Source organism: Pseudopipra pipra, chromosome 3, assembly GCF_036250125.1.
Source record: "Pseudopipra pipra isolate bDixPip1 chromosome 3, bDixPip1.hap1, whole genome shotgun sequence".
In the NCBI taxonomy this organism is placed as follows: domain Eukaryota; kingdom Metazoa; phylum Chordata; class Aves; order Passeriformes; family Pipridae; genus Pseudopipra; species Pseudopipra pipra.
The window spans coordinates 70,663,391-70,689,867 of record NC_087551.1 but is presented as its reverse complement, the minus strand read 5'-3'; the positions used below and the strand labels follow the sequence as shown (position 1 = coordinate 70,689,867).

The 26,477-nt window shown below is 44.1% G+C and overlaps 1 protein-coding gene and 1 long non-coding RNA gene across 8 annotated transcripts in view; one reads left to right on the top strand and one right to left on the bottom strand.

Annotated features, from left to right (window-relative positions):
• FOXO3 (forkhead box O3) overlaps positions 1–5,535 on the top strand; it is a 95,177-nt gene extending 89,642 nt beyond the window's left edge. For all 4 annotated transcript variants that reach the window (XM_064649809.1, XM_064649807.1, XM_064649806.1 and 1 more), the window contains one exon: positions 1,426–5,535. The gene's annotated coding sequence lies outside the window, so the exon portion shown is untranslated. The remainder of the gene's footprint in view (positions 1–1,425) is intronic.
• Positions 4,331–26,477, bottom strand: part of LOC135411776 (uncharacterized) — a 50,032-nt gene continuing 27,885 nt past the window's right edge. For 2 of the 4 annotated variants that reach the window (XR_010429307.1, XR_010429306.1), the window contains 3 exons: positions 24,570–24,695; positions 20,228–20,317; positions 12,738–13,694 (listed from right to left, as the gene is read on the bottom strand). This is a non-coding gene — a long non-coding RNA (uncharacterized LOC135411776). Of the gene's footprint in view, positions 7,286–7,808; positions 8,881–11,368; positions 11,451–12,737; positions 13,695–20,227; positions 20,318–24,569; positions 24,696–26,477 lie in introns of those variants that run through there. The other 2 variants (XR_010429308.1, XR_010429309.1) reach the window with 2 other exon arrangements.

The following is a 26,477-nucleotide window of genomic DNA, read 5'->3' as shown; positions in this document are numbered from 1 at the left end:
TATTCACTAAACAGTCTACCCCAAACCCCTCCACATAATTAAGGCTAAAGCCAAATTTTGTTTGGGTGAAACATGCAATCTGTCTGCTCCCTAAGCTGTGCTGAATGAAGTTCTCCCCTAATGGCACAGGGAGCAGCTGTCACACTGTTGCTCTAATAACCATGAGCCAAAATGATTAAATTTCCATCAATCATTTAGCATTATCAGAATAGGCCATTTTAATAAAATGTTATCATGGGATCAGTGCCGGGCACCTTAGAAAGGAGACAGTCTTTGAGTGATCCTCCTTGCAGGAGATGCCGGTCCAGATTAAACCAGCAGTTCCACCCCATTTTTCATGGGGGTGCCTGATAGCAGGATCTTTTGAGAGCAAAGACATTCCTCCAATCAACTCAATGGCTTTTAGGTTTCAGCCATTGTCCCACTGTTCTTGCACTGTATAAAAAAATCATCTATCGTTCATTTTGGGGAAAATCCTTATCAGGTAGTAAGTGGTGTGAGGGGCTAAGCCCTGTTTTCAGAAGCCATTTCAGAGCCAGAAGTTACATGGTAGCATGTCTACCAATTGGGCTTTCTGAAGATGTGACAGGATTTCATGGGAATGTTTAAATGACCATACTTTCTGAAAGCGTACTTGATGCCTTCCTACATCTTTAAGCCACCTTTAAAACTCTGTTTCCTTGGTCCCCTTGGTTGAAATGTTCATCTGTTGTCAGTGTTTTACCTATTTACCATGTCCCTTCATAGTCATCTCCATTCTGGATCCAAGGTATCTCTGCAGTGTCTCTCCCTCTGCAGGGAAGTTTCATGGCTACAGAATAAGATGGACCCTAACCCAGTTTTTAAAGCCAGGTGGACCCTGTCTGTTGATGGTGTATCATGTGAGCAGGAAGATGGAGAACTCCAAAGTCCACACTGAAATTCGTGGCTCCTCACTGCTTCTTTTGAGCAGCTTCCTTCACCTCTCCTGCAAGGCTGGCTGTCGATGTCAAACACTGACAGAAGATTTATCCAGCCTTTCGGTGATGCTGAGAAAGGGTGATCATGAAAAATGGAGAAAAGCTGGAGGATCCTTTCATATTTCACCTGCAAATACGCTTAACAAATAGACAATGCACTGGGTTTCTGTAAATCAGATTTGGCCACCATTCTTCTTTGGAGAGAGGGTTTTTTCTTATCTTTTTTGGAGCAGCTAAACCAGCAATAAAACTCTCAAACCTTGGCAAAGGAGAAGCATTTTGAGGCAGGGTCACAGTGCAACATATTCCTTGCTATATGTTTGAAGCTTCTGGGTGCCAACAAATCTAAATTTCTCGTCAGTGTAAGCTGTTGTCGGGTTTGTATGTGTGCTTGGTTGCCTTTTTTGTTGTGCTTTTTTCCTATATGCAGTAGTCTCACTGTCTTCTTTTTCTTTTTCCTCTCCAGGCCCTCAAACTGACACGAGATGTAGAGAGAGAACCCTTTGCCAAATCTGCTGTCAGCAAGTGGACAGTGATACTGTTTACAGCTTACAACCTTTGTGAACCCTGCATTATTTTCCTAATGAAGCAGACTGTTAATAGGCCCCTTACTGGAGTGAAGATCCTACTTTTTTTTTTTTACTTTTTTTTTTTCTTCCCCTCCTCTTTTTGTTGGAAATTGAACTCATTCTGAAGTATGCAAAATCTTCCTTTTCTGGGATGGCCAAGCACCTGCTGTGGAGACAATGTTCAGCACCATCCTGTTGAGAACACACTGTGTAGCCTTTTACAGTAGTTACTTGTCAATGAGTATGTGGTGTTTCAATATATTAATGGTTTATGGGATGTTTTAAGTTGGTTTTCTTTTTGGAGGTTTTCCCCATCTGTCCAGCCTCCCCCCTACAACCTCCAGTTTGATTTCCTTAGATTTTTGACCATTTTTGCTTTCTCGCCCTGGGGAATTTGAAGTACTGTGCACACGCAAGGAAATGATCATAACCCAGCACTGCTCAGGTGCCAGGGTTTTCTGAATATAGAGCATATGTTAGACCGATCAACTGGCTGAATTCCAGAGAGAGGGGATGCGCGTGCCCTGTTCGCTTGTTGGGTTGGTTTGTTTGTTTCTTTTTTATTCTTTCCTTAAATTTAATGGTACACCCCTGCCTTCCGAAAGTGTCAAACCAGAGCTGATTGCAAAACAAGGGAAGATAGTGGGTTTCCCTCTTGGCTCATGGGGACGGTCTGACAGCGGGTGCCGTTGCCCTCACGTGCACCAAGGCAGGAGCCTGTGTTCTGCTCAATGGAGCAGGCTCCCCTCCTGCCTTATGTTGGTAAGGCTGCCCCTACTGCTACAGTGAGCTGGTGAGGAGCTGTGGGCTGAGCTGCCAGACAAGGTGAACATAGCCACCTGTAGAGATGCATTTGAAAAAGCAAAAAGTAAGGGAAATGTAGCAGCTGGGCATCAGCAGGTGACTTGCAGTGACAATGAAGGAAGCTGAGGCACAGGTCACTGCAGTATGCGTTACTGCATCAGTGATCCTTTTTTTTTTTTGTTGTTGTTGTTGTTTTAGACATATCCTTGATTATTTTTTCCTTCTCATTATGTATAATCCATTGTGGCAGAAGAAGCAGGAGTGGGAATGGCAAGGTGACAGTATCATACAAATGGCTTTTTCACATGAGCATAGATTGTATCAAGATAAATGACACTGAAAGACAAGGCAGTTTTATATATTTTGCTTCTAAGATTTTCTTTTATAAAATGAATAATAATTAATAATAATAATGAATAAAAGGTATGGTGCTGTATAGATCCTCTCTATAATCTGGAAATTTGATTACTTTTTATTAGTATCTTGGGGGGAAAGGGATACAAAAAAAAGAGGTACATAGGAACTCAATATGAAGAGGTTCTGAACAGGACAGTGTTCATAATTCTCCAAAGTGATATATGAAGTTTTTTTTCTTTGCATAAAAGCATTATGCATATAAATATATAAATATATTTTATTATGTACAGAAATGGATCATTATGCATGGACGTTAGGAAAACAAACTAGCATTTTAACCCAAAGTCTCAGTGCATGAGTTCCCACCGACACGTGTCCCATGCAATGTGGAGTGACTCCCTCTCGCCACTGCCACCACACATGCACAGCCATGCACACGTGCGCATTTGTGGGCCCTTCCTCACTCCTTACTTTCCAGGTCCCTGAGGTGATACAGGTGAAACAACAGCTCCTAGTGTGATGGAAGTTTTGTTTTTGTACCGTAGCCTCCACGCTGTTCTCTCACAAAGATGCACCTCTTGGTTTCTCCCCGCAGTTATGACTGTGTAGGCTCTGTGCAGTTGTGGTTAGCATAGCCCTGTAGCATATCAACTCTTCCAAGCAGCCAAGGGTTTATCATTTGCCTTTTAAAAAAACTTCTCTTGTTTTTACACTGAGGTGGTCTGTTTGTCAGCGTGTGGCTTAGTTTATAGCGTTCACTGGAGTTGGCTGGTGCTCATTGCCCATCTCTGTCAGAAGCCAGCCTCCCAGGATGCTTGTGTGGCACACCTGGACACCTGGCTTATTGGAGTCCAGTTGCAAGCACCTTTTACTGAAATTGGGCTAGGGTTTGTCACTGGCCTCCTCTGAGCATGTACCATTAGCTCTCAGCTTCCCAGTACACCCCAAAATGTGGATGTATGCTGAAGGACTCCCCTCTAGTGCTTCTTTCCCTGAGGCTTCTTTGCAGCTGCCACCTTGCGGCTGGACTTGTGCCCTGGCCCCGTGGTTTTGGCCACCAGCAGAGTTCACTCTGTGGCTCCCCATGCTGGGGTGCAGCATTTGATCCCTGCATGATCCCTCTCCAGTAAGACCCGAGGAGCCTGCCCAAAGACCCACTAGCCAGGTCACTGACAGATCCAGTAAGGCCTGACTTGATGGTATGGCCAAGGTGACCAAAACTCATAATTTTTTTTTGTCTTGGTACAGATTAAGTTCTTATCAAAGGCAAGGGAAGGCCTGTTAGCTTAAACAAAGTGTGGGCAACTTCTGCTCTGTTCTGGCAGCCTAGCCTGCTTGAGTTCAAATGAGCTGGCTCCTGCTGTCAGAAATGAGAGAGAAAACTATGGCCTGCTCTGTTCAGAAAATGGAGAAATAACACCTGATTTAGAGACAGCCCATCAATGGCAGAGAAGTTTTTTTAAAAAAGTAACAAAACATTAGCAGCTGAAAGGCTTAACCTGCCTCCCAGCAGTGTCAAGGAGAGCATTTCCATTGGTGTGGCTGAAACACCTTGAGCCCCTGCTTTGGAGAACATCCCAGCACTTGCTGAAGAGGGTTGGGCTTGGCTTTGGTTTCTGTTGCTCATTTTTGGGGCCAAAATTTTTAAGTGAAAGTGCCTGGTGTCAGGTACTGAACACTGGGGACTCCAGTGTGGTCACAGAGGTTGAGCTGCTCTGCCCTCATCACTTCTTGAAGGAAGGGGAAGTGACAGGTCCCCCCAGGCCCAGGGGAAAGTCATCCTCCTCTACACCTGCTGAGGTGCCCAGCAAAGGTCCTTCACTCCAGAGGTGCTAAATAAATCTCACTGAATTCAAAGGGCCACTTACTTACGTGTCAAAATACAGACTTGAATAGCTAATTTTGGGAACCTAAAAATTTGGCCTTTGAGTCTTTGAACATGTTTATGCCTAGAAGTTTTCATTGTGAAATCATGTAAAACAGATAAAAGTCATGGTCACAATTACGTGGTTATCATTTGAACACTTGGTCTAAACAAAAGGTCTAAAAAGCTGTTATTTATGCAGTTTCTAGTCACAGATTGGGGCTTGATTTAATGATTTTGTAAAAAAAATTTCTCTTGAGAATAATGGGATCGTTAAACACTGTTTAACTCTAGAAATTGTTGTGCCACCACTTAAAAAAGTTACCTTTTAGGTTATGTATTTCTCTAAAATTATGTCATTGCTTGGCAATCAGTGTCCTGTAAGTGTTTCTAGTACGCTTCTAGAATTGCCAACAGATGCACAGGGGGACCAGATACATTTCGTTACTATGGGTTGGAAAAAATGGATTGTACATTTGGCTTCACATGTTAAACTTTTTTTTTAAAAAGTTGCATGATTGGAAAAAATATGTATACAGTATCTGTAAAACTGTTTTATCTGTTTCTGTTTCAAGCCATGTAAATTGGAAGAATATTAAATCCACAGCCTTATTGCGCATGGCCGTCTTTACATACCGAAGAGCTGAACAGTTTATACTTTTCATTTGGGCTATCTTGTACTTTCATTTGAAAGCAGACACTCTCACGTTGCAGTCTTACTGAGGATTTTTTATTTAAAAAAGAAAAAAAAAAAAGAAAAAAGATGCTGCCCTGGAGGAATATATTACCTTACTACTCAGAGGTTGAAAGGAAGTTTGTTTTGGAGCAAAACCTGCCCCTTTCCAAACGAAGTAGAGACGCAGTGCTTACTCCACTTGGTGTTAGTAGATATTGCCTTGTGTATTCCATTTTAAATTGTAATCTAGTTTGTAAAAGAGATGGTGACGCATGTAAATAAAGCATAATGGATCTCTACATTGCACATTTGCCTTCCCTCTGTTTTATTGTGTCATGGACAGACGTGTAAACACAGGACCTGGAGAAGGGGTGATTTCCAAGCAGCAGGTGAGAACAGGTGGGGGGGGTCTGGAGCTGGGGAGGGGTCCTGATCCTGCATCTGTTAGTATCTGTAAATCCATATTGATGTGGGCCTCTGTACTTCAGCCCTTCAGCCAAGCTAGCATAGTTTTGGTGGTCAAATAACCCCCAGTGGGATCATTTACTGCTGCTAAAAAAATCACAAAGTTGACTTGATTTTGGGAATGGGGGGGTTGTCCCCTGGGGTGGCAGCTGCACCCTGCAGCTTGCAGACGAGTTCGCCTGACCTGGGAGACAATCAGACCAACTGCAGACCTGTCAGAGAAGAGTTACACACCCACCTCTACCCCTCCCTCCCCCACTGTGGGCTTGGCTGGGTTTCAAGCTGTCTTTGAAAAATGCTTGGAGTACTTAAAACCACCCGTTAGGGATTTGGGATAAGAAAACCAACAGCCTGACTCGGCAAAAAGCTATACTGAAGGCTCTGGCCAAGACACTAGGGAGCATGCTCAGAAACATGAGACGTGGGCAAAAAATCTCTTCTCCCACCCTGATGAGAAGTCCCAGATGTATATGGGTTTTTGGAGCTGTTTTGCAGGAGCAAATTATATTTTCAAGAAAGAGCAGCCTTTCCTTATGGGAGGGAAGGGTTTCAAATGACTCCAGGGGGACAGCCTCCATGTTGTCCGTGCAGAGCCCACAGGAATGTTGTGCTGAAGTCATGGCTAGGCTTCGCGAACAGCAATAAAGAGCAGCTTGGGGATATCCCTTGTTTAACAAAGCAAGAGCTATTCAGGTTTTGTCCTAACTAGAGATAGCCTGAAATATTACAGGATCCAGTCAGAGACTACTCTTTGACCAGGATGAAGTGTGTGTTAGCCTTCCCAGAGTGAGAGCGCATTTGTCCTGCAGCAACTACTCAGAAATTGAGCTGTTTTGCTTGGCTTTTTTTCTGAAGACTTCTCCAACAAGGCTCTGTCAGGAAAGGACCCATGTCCTCTGCCTCTTTGGCATTGCCCCACTGGTATTTGGCATAAAAGATGAGAACATTTGGCCCAGTGAGGTGCCAGGTCAAGCTCTGACCTGAATTTAGGCAGGGGCAGCAGCAGCAGCAATGATGAGCTGATCAAATTCTTTGTGAGTTTTGTGCTGAACCTACTTGTTTGTGTTGTGCAATGCCTTAGCTGTGACCTTCAGTTCACCTGGCCTTGGAATAGATCATTCTTATCTTTCAGAGTACTCTCAAAATAAGTCCAAACATTTTAAAACTTCTCCAAGTTGTCCCAGAAGACAAAAGATTTTTCAAGTTGCTTCTGAGGCTGGTGAGGCAACTGAGAGCTATTTTAGGAGCTCTTCACCACATATGCTGAGTTGCAAGTTCAACCAGCCCAGGGAAAACAGTATTTTACAGCTCTTGTTTGGCTACTGCTGCCAAGGAAGTTAGGGGTGCTTTCAAGAAGTTTTAGATAAGCAAATCTGAGACGCTACCTCTTTTACTGGTGGAGTCACCCTGACTGGAATCTCCCTGTTCAAAAGGAAGTCTTCTCGGATGATGTGGAGCCCAAGCCAGATGGAGTAGATACTGCTCTTGCTGGTGCACAGATTCATCCCACTGCCAGCGGCTTCTGCATTGTGTCATGGCATCTCTGTTTGCCCAACTCAGCCCACAGAGCTTTTTTTCCCACTGGCTCTGCCTGTGAAATTTTTAAAAATGAAAATATATTTATCATGTAAACACAAAACATAGAAAATTCCATTAGAACAAAAAAAAAAGTTAAGCTTTTTTTTTTCTTAACTGCTATTTAAATCTTTAAGAAATTTTGGAATTATCTGACCAAATTCAGTCTTCAGTTTGGAATTTTTACTTTTGCACCTGGATTTTCTTTTCATACTCATAACATGAGCAGTTTTGCATATGCCAAAACATTTACTTATTAGAACAAAGCGTTTCCTGCTTTTATTGTTTGATGGTTTGATGACATACCAAGGAGCAATTTAATCTAGAAAATGAGATAATATGTCCCAATTCAGTAGAGCAATTGGCCTCAATGAGGGTAAATGTTGTAACATTCTTTTAATTTTACATTATGCCATGCAAGTTTAATGTCTATATCCTATGAATGATATCTGGTGAAATGGGGGGAAAACAGTAAAAATAAATGTGTGCTGGTTTAAAGGTAAACCAGCAGGGGAAATGAACTCAACTCAAAAGAGAGATTATAAATCAGAATAACAATTTAATAAAATAATACAATAAGTACGATTATACAGACAAACAATTGGTTTTAACCCACAAAACCCAAATGTATAACCCAGCACCCTGGGGAATGAACAGAGTGGTGTTCTTTGGGCCCCCTGAGTCCAAAGTAAAAGGAGAGGGGAAAACTTGTTGGTGAGAGTGCTGTTGCAGTCTGGTCCAGAGTGGTGACTGCCGTCTGGTTGAAAAGTGGTGGTCTGCAGTCTGGTTGAGAGTAGTGGTTTGCAGTTTGGTTGAGAGTGGTGGTCTGCAGTCTTCCTCTGGATCCCACGAGTAGTAAAAAAAATTCCAAGACTCCAAGATTATATATTCTGCAGTTCAGGCAGGAATGCTCGGTACTTCCCTCAGGGCGAGGAGTTCCACAAAGGGTGTGAGGGCAAGGGAGGCACCCTCCTATCTGGAAGGCCTCTTAACACCTAGTTTATAGCCTGAGGAGTCAGGCTGCTCTGGGCAGAGGGTGTAAATAGTCTATTGATACCAGTTTCTGGGAAATGGCATGGAAGGCCATAGAATACACAGTTTTGGGTTACACCCATACAGTGATGAACTAGTCCCAGCTGTTCTAACAAGGACAAAATGATATCTCATAAAAAGTATTTCCAACTTCTGAGACAAATATAATCCTGATCAGGACTCCCTTCCCTCAATTTTCACTCTTTTTGAGGTGATACCTTAAAACTTTGGTTTTCCTGAAATTCAAAGCACAAAGCAGTTCCCAAGTTGTTGCCTTTCTCTGGAGATTAGCCTTGCAGCGGTGCTTATCGTCTGTGCATGCTACCCTGCAATGGGCATTGAGGCTGCTGATAGCACCTGTGGAGCCTGACCCCACATGAATGTCAGGCTTTGGCTCTATTTCATGCTCTGGAGGCCTCTGTAAGCCCTGAAAGATCCCATAGCTGGTCCAGCAATGTCCAAGGTGAGAGAACGGGAAGGACATCAGTGGGAGCAAAGCATAGCAGATGCCAGCACCCTGCTCTGTTATGTGATAACCTCTCTGAAGCTTCATCTGCTGCACGGACAATGGTCCTTCTTCTGTTTGTAACCACATTGGAAAAGGATGACATTGGTTAGAAAGTGCTAATCAAGAAATACAGGTATACACTACCTCTGCCCTCCAAACAAGAGATGGAGAAAAACTGTGCATTGGCACAGCCGCCTCAGAGGTCCTCACTGGGGAGCAGGAGGGAAAGGTTCAGCCTTTCCAAGCCTCTGCTGTGAATGACTGGCCTGGTATCTGTCTAGCATTTGTTGTTTCAGTAGAAAACTCATACTTCACTAACCCTTTACCTTAAATCTCTATGGCCTCCTCTTACTTAAGGCTATCCAGGTTTGTACACCATTAACTAGTTCATGGGTGAATGTTGTGGAAAAAAGTCACTACTTAGAAAGCAATTCATAAAAAGACATACAGTAATAGTAATTTTTTAAAAAGTAGTCCTTTTACTCATTAAATGAAATCCAATGACATTCTCACTTCTCTTGAGAGTCATACTTGCGATATCAAACTCTGTTACCAACCTCAGCATGCATCTCTTAGGCAAAATTTATGGCAAGTCTGTCTCATTTATACAGAAGTTTTGCTATGCACTGTCACTCAGCCTAGCAGACTCCCATGGAAAAGCCACAGTTTAAGTAATAATTCTACTGTGCCTGAGCAGTGATAAAATTATAGTGGCTTTCAGAGCTGAGAGATATCAAAATCTCTTCCTGGAGAAGGCAGCTAACTTTGCGTATCTGCTCTGAAGCTTCTGCGTCCAGAGAACATAGCAGAGGGGAAGGTCAGGCACGGATATACAGGGGGCCTTAACTTTGCAGCCGAGTTGTGTTTGCTCTGAAGTCTGGGTGAGGTGGGCTGCAGTGTTATCCCCAAAGGGTCAGTGCTGACCACCTTACCACAGAGCAGAAGGGGTTATGTGGGAAGTTACCCTGGAGTAACACAAATGCAAAGCCTCGCTTCCCTTTTCCTCACCCCTAACTAGCACTTCAAGGTGAGCCCATTTCACTCTGTTTTTCACTAAAGGACTTCAAGGTGACAAGTTGTCTGCAGAAAGTGTCCTGAATTGCTGAGTCTTCGGGGACATGGCTGAGATTCTGCTGCTACATTTCCAGCCTCTTAAATCTCCTGCCTGAATATCTTTGCTATTTCACAATCACCTCACCTTCCCTTGCCAAAGCTTTGTTCTCTTATTAAGAAAGGGCCTTGGAGATGATGACATGATGTTGCTGTTAGCAGGAGCCTCTCGTGGTTTGGTTTTCCTGCACAAATGCATGTGTGAGGAGCAGGGGGGTGGCCAGCTCCCACCTTACCTATCTTATGGACCATGCATCTGAGCGGACATCTCTGTCTGTGCACAGAAAATGTCAAGAGATAAGAGCACACAGGAATGGAAAATAAAGCAGCATGTGAAAAGGGCTTAATAAATGACTCTACCATGGGGGCACCTAAACCACTCCTTCATTCCCTTCAATCATTCTTCCATTCATATCTAAAGTCACCAGTGTTTTCCATTGTTGTCAGCAATGATCTTTCTATCTTTTGATCCCCATGAATCTTTCTTTGGAATGAAATCTTTTTTTTCTTCTTTTTTTTTTCCCCCTTTTCCCATTCTCTGATTTTTTTTACATTCCCTGTTTTTCTAAGGCCAGTTATTAAAATGTTTGTGGGGTCAATTATGTAAGTTGTGGATATGATTATTTTTTATAATGCTTTTGTTTAAGCAAGAAGCCCAGGTAACACAGTTGCCTGGTAAGAGCTCATTTTCCTAACATAGGCTAAACCCTGAACATAGTTTCATGCAGAATAGTAGTAAGTTTGCAGCCAATGTGGTTTGGTGGCTGTATTCAAAGGTCTGCTAAGATCAGGAGATGCAAAGCCAAAAGTGCAAATGGTTTGTGGACTTCTTACCACGTTTGGTTGCTCAAAGGGACACGAGCATGCCACTTCAGAGCAAACTGCTACAGCCATAGGAATGGGAAAAAAATGAATGCCTTGCTCTTTTTAAAAGTGTCTCTCTTTGTTCATGCTCTGCCAAGTCTTTCTGTGAGAAATGGATGTTGTGAGGTAGCTTTGTACAGCCCAGGTGCAGCCTAGAACAACCAGCCACAGAGTTGACTGTGGTGTCTGCCCTCTGGCAGTGCTGGCATTCATGACCTGCAGTACTTCCCTGGGCTGTAATCTGCAAAATAAAATTGAAAAACTCTGATTCTCTCTATTTCAGTGAGTCAAGAATCTGCAAAATTTTCCTCTTGAAGGTTAATGGAATTTGAACATTTCTTGCTGATCACCTCATCCATAAGGTAACAAAAGGCTTATCTGTTTCTTTTCCACTGTAATTGACAGTCCTCTGTAGGCACATGTTCAGCATTTCAAGACTAACTTAAAGGTCAAATTTACCATATGGGCAGATTGGATGAGCTCATGGTTGAGGAAAGACCATCTAAAGGTGACTTGTCTAACATATCTGTACAGACACACACACAGACACACACAAAGCCCCCACACATTTCTTTTTGGTCTAACCTTGTCTCAGCCGTGACCCATGTTCCAAGAGTCTCAGGATGAAGCTGTACTAGAAATGTCAGAAGTGGATTGAATTTGGCACCTGAAATATAATAATAAGGGTCTGACAAAGGAAATATTTTAAGAAACAGAGCAGATTTTCATTGTTCCGACCCCTTTTACCTGAAACCCGAAGTACTCCAAACTGCTGAAGTACCTTGTTTGTGTTTAAACAGTTAACTCCCAAATTTTTCATCCAGACATGGGGCTGTGCTACACCAGAGAAAGTGTACAGACCCCTACACCTCTCTGCACATGTCCATGTTCAGCACAGGTGCTGCAACAGCCAGTAACAGCACCTGAAACAAACCCTGGGAATCCTTATACTCCACACATGGGACGGTCATCCGCAAACAATGGCCTGTAACAACACCTGGGCATGTGCTAAGTCTTGCTCAGAGCACAGCTACCAGTGAAAGTACTGCACCTGCTCAGCTTCTTCACACAAAATTGATGTACAGAACTCAAAGTACGATAAAACTGCAGGCACAGGTGAAAGTATGAAATGAGTAGGGAAGGTGCATAACTTTCCCCAGTTAAAATTTGTGTCTTCAGCAGCATCTCCTGCACCCTATTTGGTAGGCCATTATGGGATGCGGATTCTCCTGTTGGGAAATGATTCTCAGCTGAAAGTCCTTTTCCCCCAGGAATTTGTCTTCTGTGTTCCACAGACTTTTTTTGGCCAGTTGTCAGTTTTCAGCCTATCCTCCTTTCACCTGGCAGAAAAACCACAGGTGTTTGGCCACAGAGGAGGAATTTGGAGGTAGCGGACTGGTTTTTCACCAAGATACTTCAACAACTATCAGCTCTCTTGTGTGTGTTTCCTAAAGTAGAACTTACATGCTATCTCCTCTCCTAACTGTCCTGTTCTCCTCCTGTGAGCCTAATCTCGTGCCACACTTGTACCCCTGGTCCCACTGTCACCTGCCCCACCCAGCTTGGCTGGATGCCCATGGCCACGGGGCCTTGGAAACCCGAAAGTTGGCAGCAGCCTCTGCTGGTGTGTCAGCCAGCCCAGCAGCCGGAGGACACGTGCCCCACACCCAAAGCAAGGCCCTCGTGCAGAATGAGGAGTGCCACCATGTGCCAACGTGAGGAACTGGAAGGGAGTATCATCCAGGTGAGATTCAATAGACAAAGGTGCTGTGCTAAGGAAAGAGATCAGCTGCGCAAACACCAAGTGGGGTGCAAGCAGCAGCCCCCGATAAAAGGCACTGTGGGTAGTAATGAGCTAGAAACTGTCTGAGCTCCTGCTGTGGTGCTGTGGCAGTCTCGGGTGTTTGAGCCAGCCTGAAGACCAAAATGAGCAGAATCAGTGAGAATGGGGACCTATGGGAGAAGGCTGATTTTATTAGAACAATTTTGAGGGAACACAAAATACCTTTACATTAGTGAATGTAGAAGATTACTTAAAAAAACCCACCCTTCATGCCCACTAAGGAGAGGACATAGCTGTGTTTCATCTGCAACAAATGTAGGTTATGTTCTCTTAGCTATAAGGATAATTAACACATTTCCTAGAGGTGTGGACTTTCCTTCACTAAGGGTGTTTTTGGGAGCAAAATGTTTGCCTGGATTTCCCTTGGCCCTGTCTCAGAGCAGGAGGATGATCTCCTGAGGTCCCTTCTAACCCCATGCTCCTATGATGGGTCTTAAAGACTTAAAACAGCTTTAAAAAAACAAGGCCAAAAAAAAAAAAAAGAAAAAAAAGGTGCAGAGTCTTCTGCCCTTTCCTGCCTGAGGCACAGGTCTCTATGTACAGTAGCAAATTGTTATCTTTTCTCCCAGTTTGAGTGTAACAGGTATTGAGTAATGTTGTCCCAGTGTGGTGACACATGAGCCAGGGTGTGGCTCAGACCCCAGAGAGGTAGTGATGTAGTACAGCCATAGGGTCCTGGAATCAGAGAATAATCTAAGTTGGAACAAACCCGTCAGGATCATTGAGTCCAACTCTTTGCCTTGCACAGGACACCATGTGCCTGAGAGTGTTGTCCAAATGCTTCTTGAACTCAGACAGGCTGGTGTTTGGTTTTCTTCTGTTCTCTAGTGTCTCCCTTTGCCCCCAGAGAAGGTGCACATTGTTCTGATTCGTTCTCCAGACACATCTCACTGCAAACAAGTTGCTCTCTCCTGTTCCTGGCAAGACGTGAAGCTCTGAGAAGATGTCCTGCCCCATAGGTTTTGTTTTACTGATGACACCAGTGCAGAAAGTTCTCCTCTTTGTGGTACCCCGTGCTCCAGCAACTGTCTATCCCTCTCATGGCTGGATGTCTGCAAACCTGAAGGACTGAAAGTATAAATACAGATGAAAATACAGATATTCCTGCAGTGGGTCAGGTTTATTTCAGAGGTGGCCTGCTTCCCCTGCTGAGGGCACGTGTTGGCTCTTCTAGAAGGGATGATGGACTAGACCAGGAAAAGATGCAAAGCCCCACCTACTGTGAGCAGCAGGACTGGCATGGGCAGGGACATGGGAGACATGTCAGGGAGAGGCAACTTTGGGCTAGCACTTGCTTATGAGAAAACCCAGGCTCTTGTGAAAGATGCAGCCTGAAGCCATTTGGGTGTTCTCATCACTGCCATCAGGCTACCAAGGCTGGTGTCTGGGAGAGTGTCCCTCTGGGTCAAGAGTAGTCAGACAACCCATGCTAGCAACCGTGGGCAAAGCTCAGGTACCTGAGCAAGCACGTGATGGGCTGTGCCAGAGAACAGCAGGGATGTTTATGGCAGGATCAGCCTCCTCTCCTGCTGGCAAAACAAAATGACAGCTGCCTCCTTGCCCTGCAATGGGGCCGGCAGTAACCTCGCACAATGGACTCCCAGCATAGTCAGTCAGTAAATTGTACCAGACTTGGGCTCCCAGACAGAAAAAACAAACCCCTGCCCGTTTGATGTTTACATTAGATGTTTATTTTACAGTTCATTTCACAATCCGTTTCTCTTTTCCCTTTGCTGCGAGGTGATTTATGGTGCTGCAGATCCTATCTGCCTGCCCTGCCCAGGGCACAGACCTGGAGAAAAATCTGCCAGGGGTCTGTCCCTGCTGTTGTTGCTCTTTTGTCTACAACTGCCCTTACCTATGAGTAAAACTAAAGCAGTTTCTTCCAAACAACGATAAATCAGTCTCTTGCTACGTTATGCTTGTGTTGGTGTTTTGAGGGGTGGGTGGCACAGGGTCTCTGAAGAAAACAAGCAAACAGACAAGGTGAAAGGGGCTGTCCTAAGTTTCCATCTGGCTGATTACTGCCCTGGTCTGACTGGTGGGGTGTGGAGTACTCCTGGCACACCATGGAACTGTAGACTCTGCAGCCCATCCACTGTGCCTCCGTGATGAGGAGATGCCATTCCTGGCTGTGGGGTAAATCTCTGAGCTGTTGGGATGGTCCATGACTGCAGGAGATGGCTAGTCCCTGCCTGCCCTGCACCATAAGGGACTGTCGGGGGCTGCTGGGATTAACAGGGATTACTTGCTCCATGGTACATTTAAATGCTGATTTTTATGCTGCTATGTCTTAGCAGATTTTGGGGGGGTAGTTTGGCCTCACTGGTTTAATCAGGTCCTTTCCTCCACAGCTGAACATGCAAAAAAGATATGCTGCATTTTATTGAGAAAATAGGAGATTTGATCTGAAGATATGGTGAGAAATCCCTATTACTTGACCTTCCTTGCTGTCTGTGAAGGTGAAGGATTCAACTCTTCCTTGTGCAGAGCCAGATGCTCCCTGTGAATAACTGGACCCAACCTAAAAGCAGGAGGAAGTATATATAAAAAAACAGAGGTGTGGTAATGACACTATCAGGCTTCATGTGCATTGTGTAATCTTTGTATGCATGCTCCCCAGTTGTGGCTAAGTCACTCCTTAAAAACAATGACAAAATTCTAATATAATGACTGGCTAAAGGTGCTTGTTCTTTTTCCCCAGGAAAATTATATTCACCTCAAGCAAATGTGTGTTTTTGTGGACTGAATGCTTATGTGACAGACACAGTGGCTTGATATCCAAGTCAAAAGAAGTTTTTGAAAGAAGTTTTCTCTTCCAATTTTTTTTATCACCACTAATTGCCCTGATGTTGGCAACATGTATGGATGGTAAAAAACAGAACACTTTCACATGGAGGGCACTGTGAACCTATGATTACCCAAATTAATAGCTAAATAAGTGTCTCCCTGTAAACTTGTTTAGCAATTTACACCTTTCAAATTGCAGTTGTTCCAAGCAGGGAGTTTAATGTTAAGAAATTGTTTTCATGTTCATCTTGTTGCAAACTAGAAGTCTAAAAAAAGGGAATTGATTTGGCAATACATGTGTTTGAGCTCTAGGACACTGGTCCAAATTTAGTCCATTCCTACACTGGTAACAGTTCTTAAAAGCAATATGAAAATACCTATTTTTTCCTCCTTTCCTACCAAAAGCATATGTACTTTTATTTAACTGTGGAATCATTCTTTCTTACCAGTAATAATTCTCCAAGCATTGGAGACTGATGTTGGAAATAGAGAAAGAAAATGGTCAGGGAAGTACGAACTTCTCTGCTTTCGTGCACATGACTACTTAAAAGGAAGATCTGCTACATTTCACTATTTTATGTCAATAACACCTCTAAACAGTACATTAAAAAATAAAAAAACAACACTCTGAGTATAAAAATTGACCCCAGGTTAGCTGAAATTATATCTGATAAGCCCCAGTAAAGCTTAAACCATTTGCACCAGTACTGTGAAGCTGAGGTAGGCATTGTGGGTTTCTTTTCCTCTAATTGAAACTGTACAATTTAGAAAAGAAAGCAAGGCTGACACTGCTCAGCAGCCTGATATAAAGACATTCCTGAAAGCTGGTAAGGAAGTCAAAGGTAGAATTGAAAAGCTGAGGGTTGGCAGCACTAGGTAGGGCAAAGACGATTTCTGCAGAGTGATCAGGAGGTGCATTTCGTAAGAGAGAAACCTTCTCCTGGATAATTTTTCATAGCTAGCAACCATGCCTTGCAGTTTCTGTCTTGCAACACAAGTTTGTGTCTCCCTACCTGACCTGCATGCCCTGAAAGAGGGTCATGAAGCCTCAGGGAAAAATACAGCCCCTGGGGAGTCCTGAGGATACCTCCTTGGTTGCCTCTTGTCCCCCAAAGGCCATGACCGATGGGTCTGCAGAAGGGACAGCCCAGTATTGCAGAGGTGAAGTGGGGAGTCTGACATTGCAGAGATGCCAAAGGTGCCCAGGCTTTGCAGAGGTGCCATGTGGACCCCAAAAACTGCTTCTTGTGCCTGGTGTACTCTCTGCCCAAGAACCATTGCAGAACACAAGCAAACCTGCCTTCACATGGAGCAAAAGTGGAGGGATTGTCCCTCTCAGCTCCTGCCAGCCTCACCGTCCAGACCAAATTCAAAATCCCAAAGGAAAAGATTCAACTGGTGTGTTGCAATATCCTTCCTCTATCTGTTTTTGCCAACCCTATTTCTCAGTCTCTTGGCTAAGATCAAGTACAGTATCTCAAGGACACCCCAGCTCAAGAGGGGAAAAGGAGAGATGCAAACAATTTTGAAAGCACTTGTTTACATTATTTTGTAACTCCCTGGGAATCATAAATGAAGTACAGCCACCCATGAAATGAAAATAACCCTAGGAAAGCAGTTAGTAAAGGAATTGTCAATATATGCAATGAGAATTGAAATATGGTAAATATAACTCTACTAAAAAGAATAGAGATATAGCTGCTGAGGTCTGTATTTCTGTGGTTTGTAAGTCAACTTTAGTGCCCATTGAGTATGTCTAGTTCCCAGTTTCTGAAGTTTTACTCCTGAAGCTCTGCTCCTTGCAGGAGGCTCTGTAGGTTTGGGTCTCCACAGTTCTTTTCTATAAAAATTCTGGCAGTTCATGAGGAATGATTTTCTAGCACTTTATTCTATTACATCTCCCAGGAATGCAGTGTAGGACTAAGAAAAATCTGTGATATCTTTTCAGTGCAGTTTGTATTTAGCAGCACAATACCTGCAATACTTATACCGGTAAACCTTTCCCTAAAAGTAAGTGCCAGACATAGGGCATAAGCACAGGGCTCTCCCAGCCTTGTCTTAGGAAGGTACCCAGTGTGACAGTGACAGGGCAGCCAGCAGCTGCATCCCAGGGAAGGGCAGCTTCATGTGAGATTGGCAGCTTGGGAATCTGCCACGGAACAAGCCGTGAGAGCTATGGACCATGGGCATGCAGACCAGACGTAAAGGAGCAAGCTGCTGGCATAAAAAGAGTTCCTGCTCTTTATTTGGCATTCAGAAATGGCCTATGATGCTACGAAGGGATGGATCAGAGATCTGTGGAGCACTACTTTTTTGTGCTGATTGCAGGGGACTGCATTATTAGGGCTGCTGAATGTTGACGAGGGCTGCTATAGTGAGAGAAGCCAACTGATATGATAAGAAATGTATTTTTGTGTCATGTTGCAAGCCATATAATAGCACTGGGTGGGGGTGGGGTGAACAGGAGCAAGAGTTGGGTTAAAAGATGTCCTTTATGTTAGAAAAATCTACTTGAACTCACTTTTCTGTAGTTTAAATGAGAAACTTTGTTAAATTAGTCCTGATAAAGCGCTAACTGCATGAATTATTATTCTCAGGCAGAAAAAGTGCAAATGTCTATCACAGTTCCACCCATGCATCCTTCTGGTTTTGGGGTGGGATTTTTATGACCCCCCATAGGACTGTACTCGAGGCCTTTCCCAAATAATAGAATCAATTGTAAGAAACTGCATGTGAGGATTCTGCATTACCACTAACCCAGGAACAGGGATGCCAACTTGCTTTCATTGTGGATGATTTGATTAATCTTTTATTGAGTCTGTGAAAGGCTGTTGAACTGACTCAGACACCTTTTCTGTCTGTCAAAGACACAAGGTGGTTTTTTCATCCAGTTCCTCCCCTTTCCCTCTGAGTGCAGAAAGCCTGCAATTATGGGCAGTTTTCAAGGATGGCAGCTTTTGCTAACAGTCAGGACTTGCTGGGGCACAGAGTGGAGGAGCTGAATTGCACTTGGACCAGAATGAAAGTTATTTCAAATGGTGCCACTCAACCCCCCAGGGCTGGGACCTCCCCTCACTTCTGGATGTGTATGCTGGGAGGCCAGGATTTGGCCTTGGAGCAGGCATAGCCCATCATTCCAGCTGTGATCAGTTTCTCCTCTGCCATGAGGAACAGACACCCAGTGAACCTATATGCAATTCCACATACTCTGCTGGCACTTCTAACTTCTCTGGCCGTGCCTACAAGTGCAAACCATGAAAGGGTAACATTTGCATGAAAACTCGCAGGAACTGAGTGATCACAGAGATCCTCACATCCTGCCATGCTTGACCAAAACCAGGTAACGGTTTCAAGAGCTTCTGTACAGGGAGCGTCTGACCTTGTATGACTTGCTTGTGTAGAAAACCAAGCTTGAACAAATCTTGAGCAGACCTGAGTGCCTTTGCAGAAGATGAAATTTCTTGACTTGTCTCCTGTTCCCTGGAGCCCTTCAGAGTGGGGTCTAGGTCTTTTCATTAATTTTTTCAAGTGCCCACTCAAAGCCTTACCTGAAGCACTTTAATGTAAGGTGTATTTTCATCAAGAGGTTATGGCAGCATTAGCATGTGGTAACACTAGGTGAGGAGAATAAAAAGGGCGTTGCTGGAGAAAAAGGGAAAGGCATCTTGTATGAGCTCTGGTCTTCTCGGTGAACCTCAGGACCTTCCATTAGAAGATGGTGACCTGTTTCTAAAATTTTACTGTGATGAAGCAGCTTCCTTTTGTAGGACTCACCAATCTGCTCTGATGTATCTCATTCTACATTCAAACCTAGGTGTCCTGGTGAGTGCTTTATGGTGTCACACTTGTCTCTGGATGGGATCTGCCTCTGGCACTGCAGTCAGCTCTGCCCTCTCAGCCTCCAGTCTAGATAGTTAGCTGATTTTTACAACAGTGCAGTATGCTTGTGGAGGAAGGGGGATTTTTATTCCTTGCAGAGGCAATTCTGGATCTTTCTGGCAGCTTTCCGTGTTGGCTCACAGGGTTGTTAATGTTGTTAATGGTTGTAAAATTATTGCACCCTTTCCTAATATCAGTTGACTTTGGCCTTGCTACCCTTTACACTTTGGCATTTCACAAAGACTTTAAATGTTGGCAATGAGAGCTGGGTATGAACTAATCTGGGCAGCAAGTTACAGGTTGCTTCACTTAAGCTTTTCCATGTGTTGACTTCGGAATCCTAGTTTCTATGGGACTCCAAAGTATGTAAATGTGAGAGTTCATTTTTCCCCCTGCACTTGCGACTTAGCTTGAAAAATTAGTTCCACTGAAAGCCAGTCTGTTTTAGGGTTTGCTAAAGTGAACCTCTCTTTCCAGGAAAGTGGAGTACTGGGCTAAGACTAAGCTTTATGATTCAATCCTTCAGTTTGCAGCCACTATTCTCCTTGGCACAACATTGAGGTGACACAAGGTATAGATCATTTTCTCTCTAAGAAAAAGCAAAATGTTCTTCTGAGAAGGCCTGAAATACCAATGGCCTGAAAACTCCTTCAGGAATGTAATTTATGGTGCATGTTTGGGGACTGGGGGGTGGTGTCAGGTAGACATATCCCATACATTTTTATCTGCACGTCATGCATGTTTCTTTCTAAGCTCCTTCACCCAGAATTGTATTTTAATATTACAACTGAAGAAATGTATTTCATTATTGTGGTCCCTATAAGAAACTCTAGGCTCTTCTGAAGTCCTCTGAAAGTGCAAAGTGTTTCACAATGTATGAAGTGGTAATTTGCATTGAGAATCAATATGCTAATTATCGTGTCAGCACTTACTGTTTTGGCATGTTTCTTGGCTTCTTGTCCCGGAGTATACAGCCACGTATGGTCCCAATTCCTTTGTGAGATGTAAGATGTGCCTTGGCTCTGCAACAGTCACAAGACTTGTTAAAAGAGATGCAAACTGAAGAAGACTGGCACAGTTTGTACTGTCTTATCCAGTCTAGCTTCATTCTATTAGAGAACATCAATTAAATCGGATGAAGAAATTAAGGAGCTTTTGTCTAGCTGGTAAGTTAAATAAATAATGACTAAAATAAAATGATTGTTAAACAGATGAGTCAAAATAACTCCCATACCAATCTGTACATTTATACAATGTCAAGTGGTGTGGGAATACAAGTGTCAAATATAGGCCCAGAGATGTTCCCCTTCTTCATTTTATTTATTTCGAAGATGGTTGTGCTCTGAGTCAGGGACCAGGAATAGCTGTGCCAGGCGCTGCGCTACCTCAGAACAAAAAGATGAACTTTGCCTCTTGGCTTCTTCTGCAGCCTGGCAGCTCTTTGGGACACCAGGGCTGTGCAGGTGTTGGGAGGAGGGTGAGAAACAGGCAGACAATACAGCTTTTAACATCATGGCTCCAAGCATGAAATGCTATAAACACAAGGTGCACACAACATGTAGCTGCAGAGCATTGGGCCACAGAGTTTCTGACATGACTCTGTGATGGGGCTGTGAACCACCCAGGACGGCAGTCAGGATGGTCCTGGGAGCTTAGAAAAAGCAACTTGAAAACACCATCTCTCTCTGTTAGACCTGTTAGTTCTTAATTGCTCCATGGTAACTAATGACTAAGCCGCATAGGAGGAACTATAATGCAAACTTGGATTATGCTTCCAGTCTTAAAGTGCTTGCTTTAGGGGCTATGTATACGTGTGAGGCATGGCGAAGGCTGGTGAAGTGGAAAGGTGCTGTAGGTCAGGATAAGTAGTCATAAGAGAAGAATGTGGCTCTTTCCTCACCCTTACTGTCCCTGGATACAACGAAAAACAGGGCAGGCAAAAGGAACAGGTGTGCACCTGAGACTTCCTCACTCTCCAGGTGTTCACAGCACAAATGAGAGTGAATGGACCTCCTTTAGTTGCCCAAATGACCACTGCAAACTTTCTGGCAGATCACTTTGCATTTCCCATTTTTTCCCCCTCACCTGGGAAAAAGGCTGTTGGATTATTGCTTTGCCAGCCAGATGCTAAACTGCTAAGCCGGCACACAATCAAGTCTGAGACCCCACTGGGCTTAAAGATGTTCACCAAACCCCATTACTCACCTTCCAAGCAACAAAATGGCTCTTGTGCCCACCCTGTATATGTCTTCCCTGGACACATGTATCTCTTGGGGATCCCAGACACAGGGGACTAAGCCAGGGGCTGGTGATGGGTGATGCTGGGTCAGTCACATACTTTCTCCATGTTTACTCCCCACCACCAGCACAAGGAAAATAGTTATATACTCTCTAATGCAAAGATAAAAAGTAAAAGCTATGAAGGATTTATAAATCTATTTATATTTACTAATAATTTTCAGATATATTTTTTCTAAGTCTTTGTGATGAAGAGCTAGGAGAAAAATATTTGTAAATGGTGCTACTCCCCACCTCAGGCAACCATCAAAGACTTTTTGTCACAAGTAGTTCCAGTTTTACTTTATCAAGGCTACCAAGGACTTTCTGAGCCTGATGACAAGCCTTTTAATTTGAACAAGCACATGTTTGTGTGGGTTTTCTCACAAAAGACGAGAGATGATAAACAAGCAAGGTGAAGCTAACCTAGAGATGGCCTGCCCTGCTGCTGGCTCATCTCATTTTTTGGCCTCTGATTTGTTTTACTGGAAAATTTCTGGTTTGTATTTGTTAGGTTTATATTCTAACACTTAATGTTTCCACTTTATATATCAGCTTTTCATTTTGAAATTGCTAACTACTATCAGGTAACTAAGCTTAACAGAGGTTTCTTTCTCTAGCTGTAACTTAGATAGCAGAGAAAGAGTAGATACTATTGAGAAGTCCCACCCAAAATTTCGCAGGGCACTTTGGCTCCTTTACCTGCAGTAATTAACCTTGCCCCCTGCAGCCCCTGGTCAGCAGCTCTGCCAGCGGGATACCTCCAGCAGCCGCTCTCGAAGGTGAGCACAAAGGCTCACAGAGTAGAAATGCCTTTGGGCCCCCGGCATGTGAATAGGTCTGCTCAGCTATGCTGAGTTTAGTCATGCATTTTAAGTTTCTTCCTGAACCGGGGTCTTAATTCTTGTGCGATTTTACCGGAACAAAGAGGTCAGATTATTTATAGGTCGGTCGCCTTTGTGTGCACGAGGCTAGCAATGCCTTCGGTGCTCCAATTTCTGGGACTCTTTTTCCCTCCGGCTCTTAAGTCCCAGCTATTCTCTCCTAATGCAATAACAGTAATTATCCTATCGCCGGCCACTGCGGCACCCTCCATTAGCGCCTGCCTTACCCAGCGCACAGCACAGGCTGGCAGCCAGGTAATATCCCTGTAATTTATAGCTCATCAGAGAAGCCAAGCAGCCCACGGTCTTCCTGTTTTGTAAAGAGACAGACTTATCACCTAGATGCTGCCGTGATGGGTGCACTGGAAAGGCAGGAAGACAAAAGTAGTGCACAGGCAAGCTCTGGCCCCATCTCTGTTTGTGTTCTCTGTTGTTTCATTCAGGCATGCAGTCAAGTAAAATCATCATGGCTCAATGCAACTAGAAGAAAATATTGACATCTTTTTGCTTCCCAGTAGACCCATGATATTTCACAATTTAATTGTTGTTTCGCATCCAGTTGTTGAGTGCAGAATGAAAGATGCGGAGCTGGGCATGCTAAGGTTTCTCTGCTAAGGCCAGGATTCAGCACAATGATGACCTCTTAGATGTTTCATGTGACCACTGTCCTATAGCATCCTATAGGGTGTGCTGTGTGGTGCATGCACTGACTTCACTGCTTCTTTGGTCCTTGTACGTTTTCATGACCAGAGGGATGAAGCATCTCTCCAATGAAGACAGGCTGAGAGAGTTGGGATTGTTCAGTCTGGAGAAGACTACTCTGGGGAGACCTTACAGCACCTTCCAGTACTTAAAGGGGGCTGGAAGAGAGTTGGAGAGGGACTTTTTCCAGGGCATGAAGTGATAGGCTTTAAACTGAAATAGATCTAGATTAGATACAACGGAGGAATTAACTACTGTGACCATGGTGAGGCATTGGAACAGGCTACCCAGAGAAGTTGTGGATGCCTCATCCCTGGAAGTGTTCAAAACCAGGCTGGATGGGGCTTAGAGACCACCTGGTTCCAGCCCCCCTGCCATGGGCAGGAAAGTGTCCCTATCCATGGCGGGGTGGTTGGAACCAGGTGGTCTTTAAAGTCCCTTCCTGCCCAAACTAGTCTATGACTCTATGAAATTCTCCTTCATGACAGCACTTGTTGTGTGTCTGCTCTTGGGAGGAGCAATTCTTTTTCTTTAACTGCTAGACTGACACATCCAGCAGGACTTAGATGGCAGTGGTATTTGGTGAGGGTAGATGAAATGTAGAGCAGATCTTGAGAGGATCACTCCTGACACTTATCCCAACCTCATGCAGGCAAGGCCAGATAGTCCTTTGTGCAGAGGGTGCAAACACACACACATCTGCACTGGAGAGATCAGTCAAGTAAATCTTCTTCGATACCATTTGGACTTGGCCTGCTTCTGTTCTTCAGGTAGCGAGGAACATTTTCCAATGTATCTTAGAGCACCTGAGGATGATAACCACATGCTTACCAGCATAAAAGTTTCTGGCTATGTATTGCTGAAAAGCTTTTGCACTTCTGATGGTCCCACAGCCTCTGAAACCCAGCAGGAGAAAAGCTGCAGGGTCAGAAATACGCTTTCTCTTTGTTCCTTTATCTGCTGTTCATGCTTTTGGCTGAGATAAAAACTCTTTTGGAAATTATTCATGTCTTCATTCAGTGCTTTGGCAATCTGAGGAGACTGCATTACTCGATGCTTCAAGTTAGCAGTGGTAGGGCCCAGATATCCTTGGATTTGACAACCAACAAACATCTTCATCAGTGAAGTCATACAAGGCAATGTTGTTTTGATGTGCAATTAAGTTACCAGGGATCTAGTCACAGAGCAGAGCTTTGAACTAAGTAGCTCTCCCTGTTTGAAGCAAATGGGGGAATAAACACAAATACTTGTGCGTTTGAGACTCAGTTTGCCAACAGGCAAACTGACAGGTGGGGCGATGTTTCACAGCAAAGCTGGCTCTAGTGGAGAAGGTGGAAGCTTTGAGTGCAGGAGAGGCACAGTCAGGCATGAAGGTGAGGCATCCTGCACCCTGCCTGCTTGCTCCACGTACCTGTGATGCTCAGTTCTCTGGTTGATCCTGGAGAGTCTTGCAGAAAGAGGACTCGATCATTTAGAGGTCAAGAAATACCAGTGTGAGTGTCAGAAGCAAAGCTGAACTGAAACTTGCAAAGTATTCCTGAAAAAAATGGGAAAAACTTCTTCAAATCTCGGTGTAAGAGAGGAAGAAAAGCGAAGTCAGACTAAAGTGCAGTAAATGAGATTAAAGATAATTTAGGCATGGCCTGCAATCAAAGGAGCATTTTACCTCTGCTCTGGTTTAAGGAAGATAAATCCTAGGGGCAAAAGCAGGCTGGTTAATGGGAACAGGGATATGGAAATAGAACTGTTAGTGTGTTCAAAGAGCAGGCAGTGTTACTCTTGGGAGTCTGTCCAGGAGTTCTGGAAAGACCAGCATGTAAGGTGGCACCTCTAATAGCAACTGTTTTTATGCATCTGCCAAGTCAGAGAAGGACCCCATGACTGTGGGATATCCATTACAATGTGTTCACTTGTGCCAAGTTAAAAAGTAATCCAGTCAACCATCATCGTCCTTGTAACTCTGAACTCACTGGTATGCAGGGCTTTGGAACATGCCTTGAAGGCTAATTAAAAATGCAAAGGTACATCAAAAATGGGATGAAATGCAATGAAAGGTACATCCTGCCAGACTAACCCGATGGTTCTCTTTGATAAAACAATTATTTTTCCAGACAGGTGATATCTGCCAGATTTCCTTTATCTAGACTACTTTAATGTATTTGCTATGATGTCAAGTGAGAAACCACTGATGTTGCTGGAGACAAAATAGATTAGTAGAGGAATTGCGTTGCTGGTAAGAAGAGGAAACAATGAGTGCTGATGCTGGAGATCTCAGGTCAGGAGGAGTTATCTAGGAGAGTTTTTCAAAAAGGGAGTTTTGGGACCAATTTTGTTTCAATGTTTGCATTAATGACATGGTCCTGGCCCATGTGAGCACTGTGTTGATGAAATGTGCTGCACAAAGCCGTGACGCATTGCTGGCATGGAGGTGGTTTGCAGGCCAGGCAGGATGAGCCGGGCACCTTGAGAATGGCTGTAATAAAAGGAGGATGACATTCAAGTAAAAGACAAAGAGTCATGCAGGTGAAAACTGATGTCAGAGGCTGCTTTTGCTATTAACAGTGAGTGAATCAGTTCGCAAAAGAATAAGGAAAAAGTAAAATCAGCATTAAATAGTCATAGGAGCGTTGTGTGCTGCCAGCTTGATTCCTAGGCTGCACCTATTTCCAGTCGTGATTAGGAAGAATTAGCGCCCTGATGAACTCTCCTCCCTTCCCACCTCTCCTTTTGGGAATAATGCATTAAGAGCAGAGCAGCAAAGAGCTGCAAGGGAGACCAGGAGACCAGAAATCCTCTTTCCTGGGAGGCGAATGAAGTTCCTGGAGCACATGCATGGGGTGATGGGTATGGAGTTCGATGGAAAAGGCACCCTCCTGCAGTCTCAAGTATTCAAGCACTGCCTGTTCCAGCCTAAGGCCAGCCCTCATTGTTGCCAGCCATTAGCACATCCACATCTATTTTCTTTGGATTAGGGTCAAAAGCAGCCCCTGGAAAAGGTAGCATAAGTGGGGGTAGGGTAGAGGAGGGAGGAAAGGCCAGGCTGGACCAGCTCAGTGGTGCCTGCCAGTGCTTTGGTGCCAAATGAACCTGGATGCAATGTTCCACTCTCCGTCCCAGAAGTCCCTTCTACCACCAGTGCCTGGTAGTGGAGCCGTAGCCTTGTGGGTCCAACTCCAGCAGTGGTATTCTCTGAGGAGCAGTCGCAGTTGCATCCAATTCCACTGAGTTTAATATTTTTCCTCAAAGCTTGGAAAAGTAACTGAAAAGAGTGAATAAAAACAATGTCTGTCTGTGTGATTTCACAGCCAGAGCAACCAAC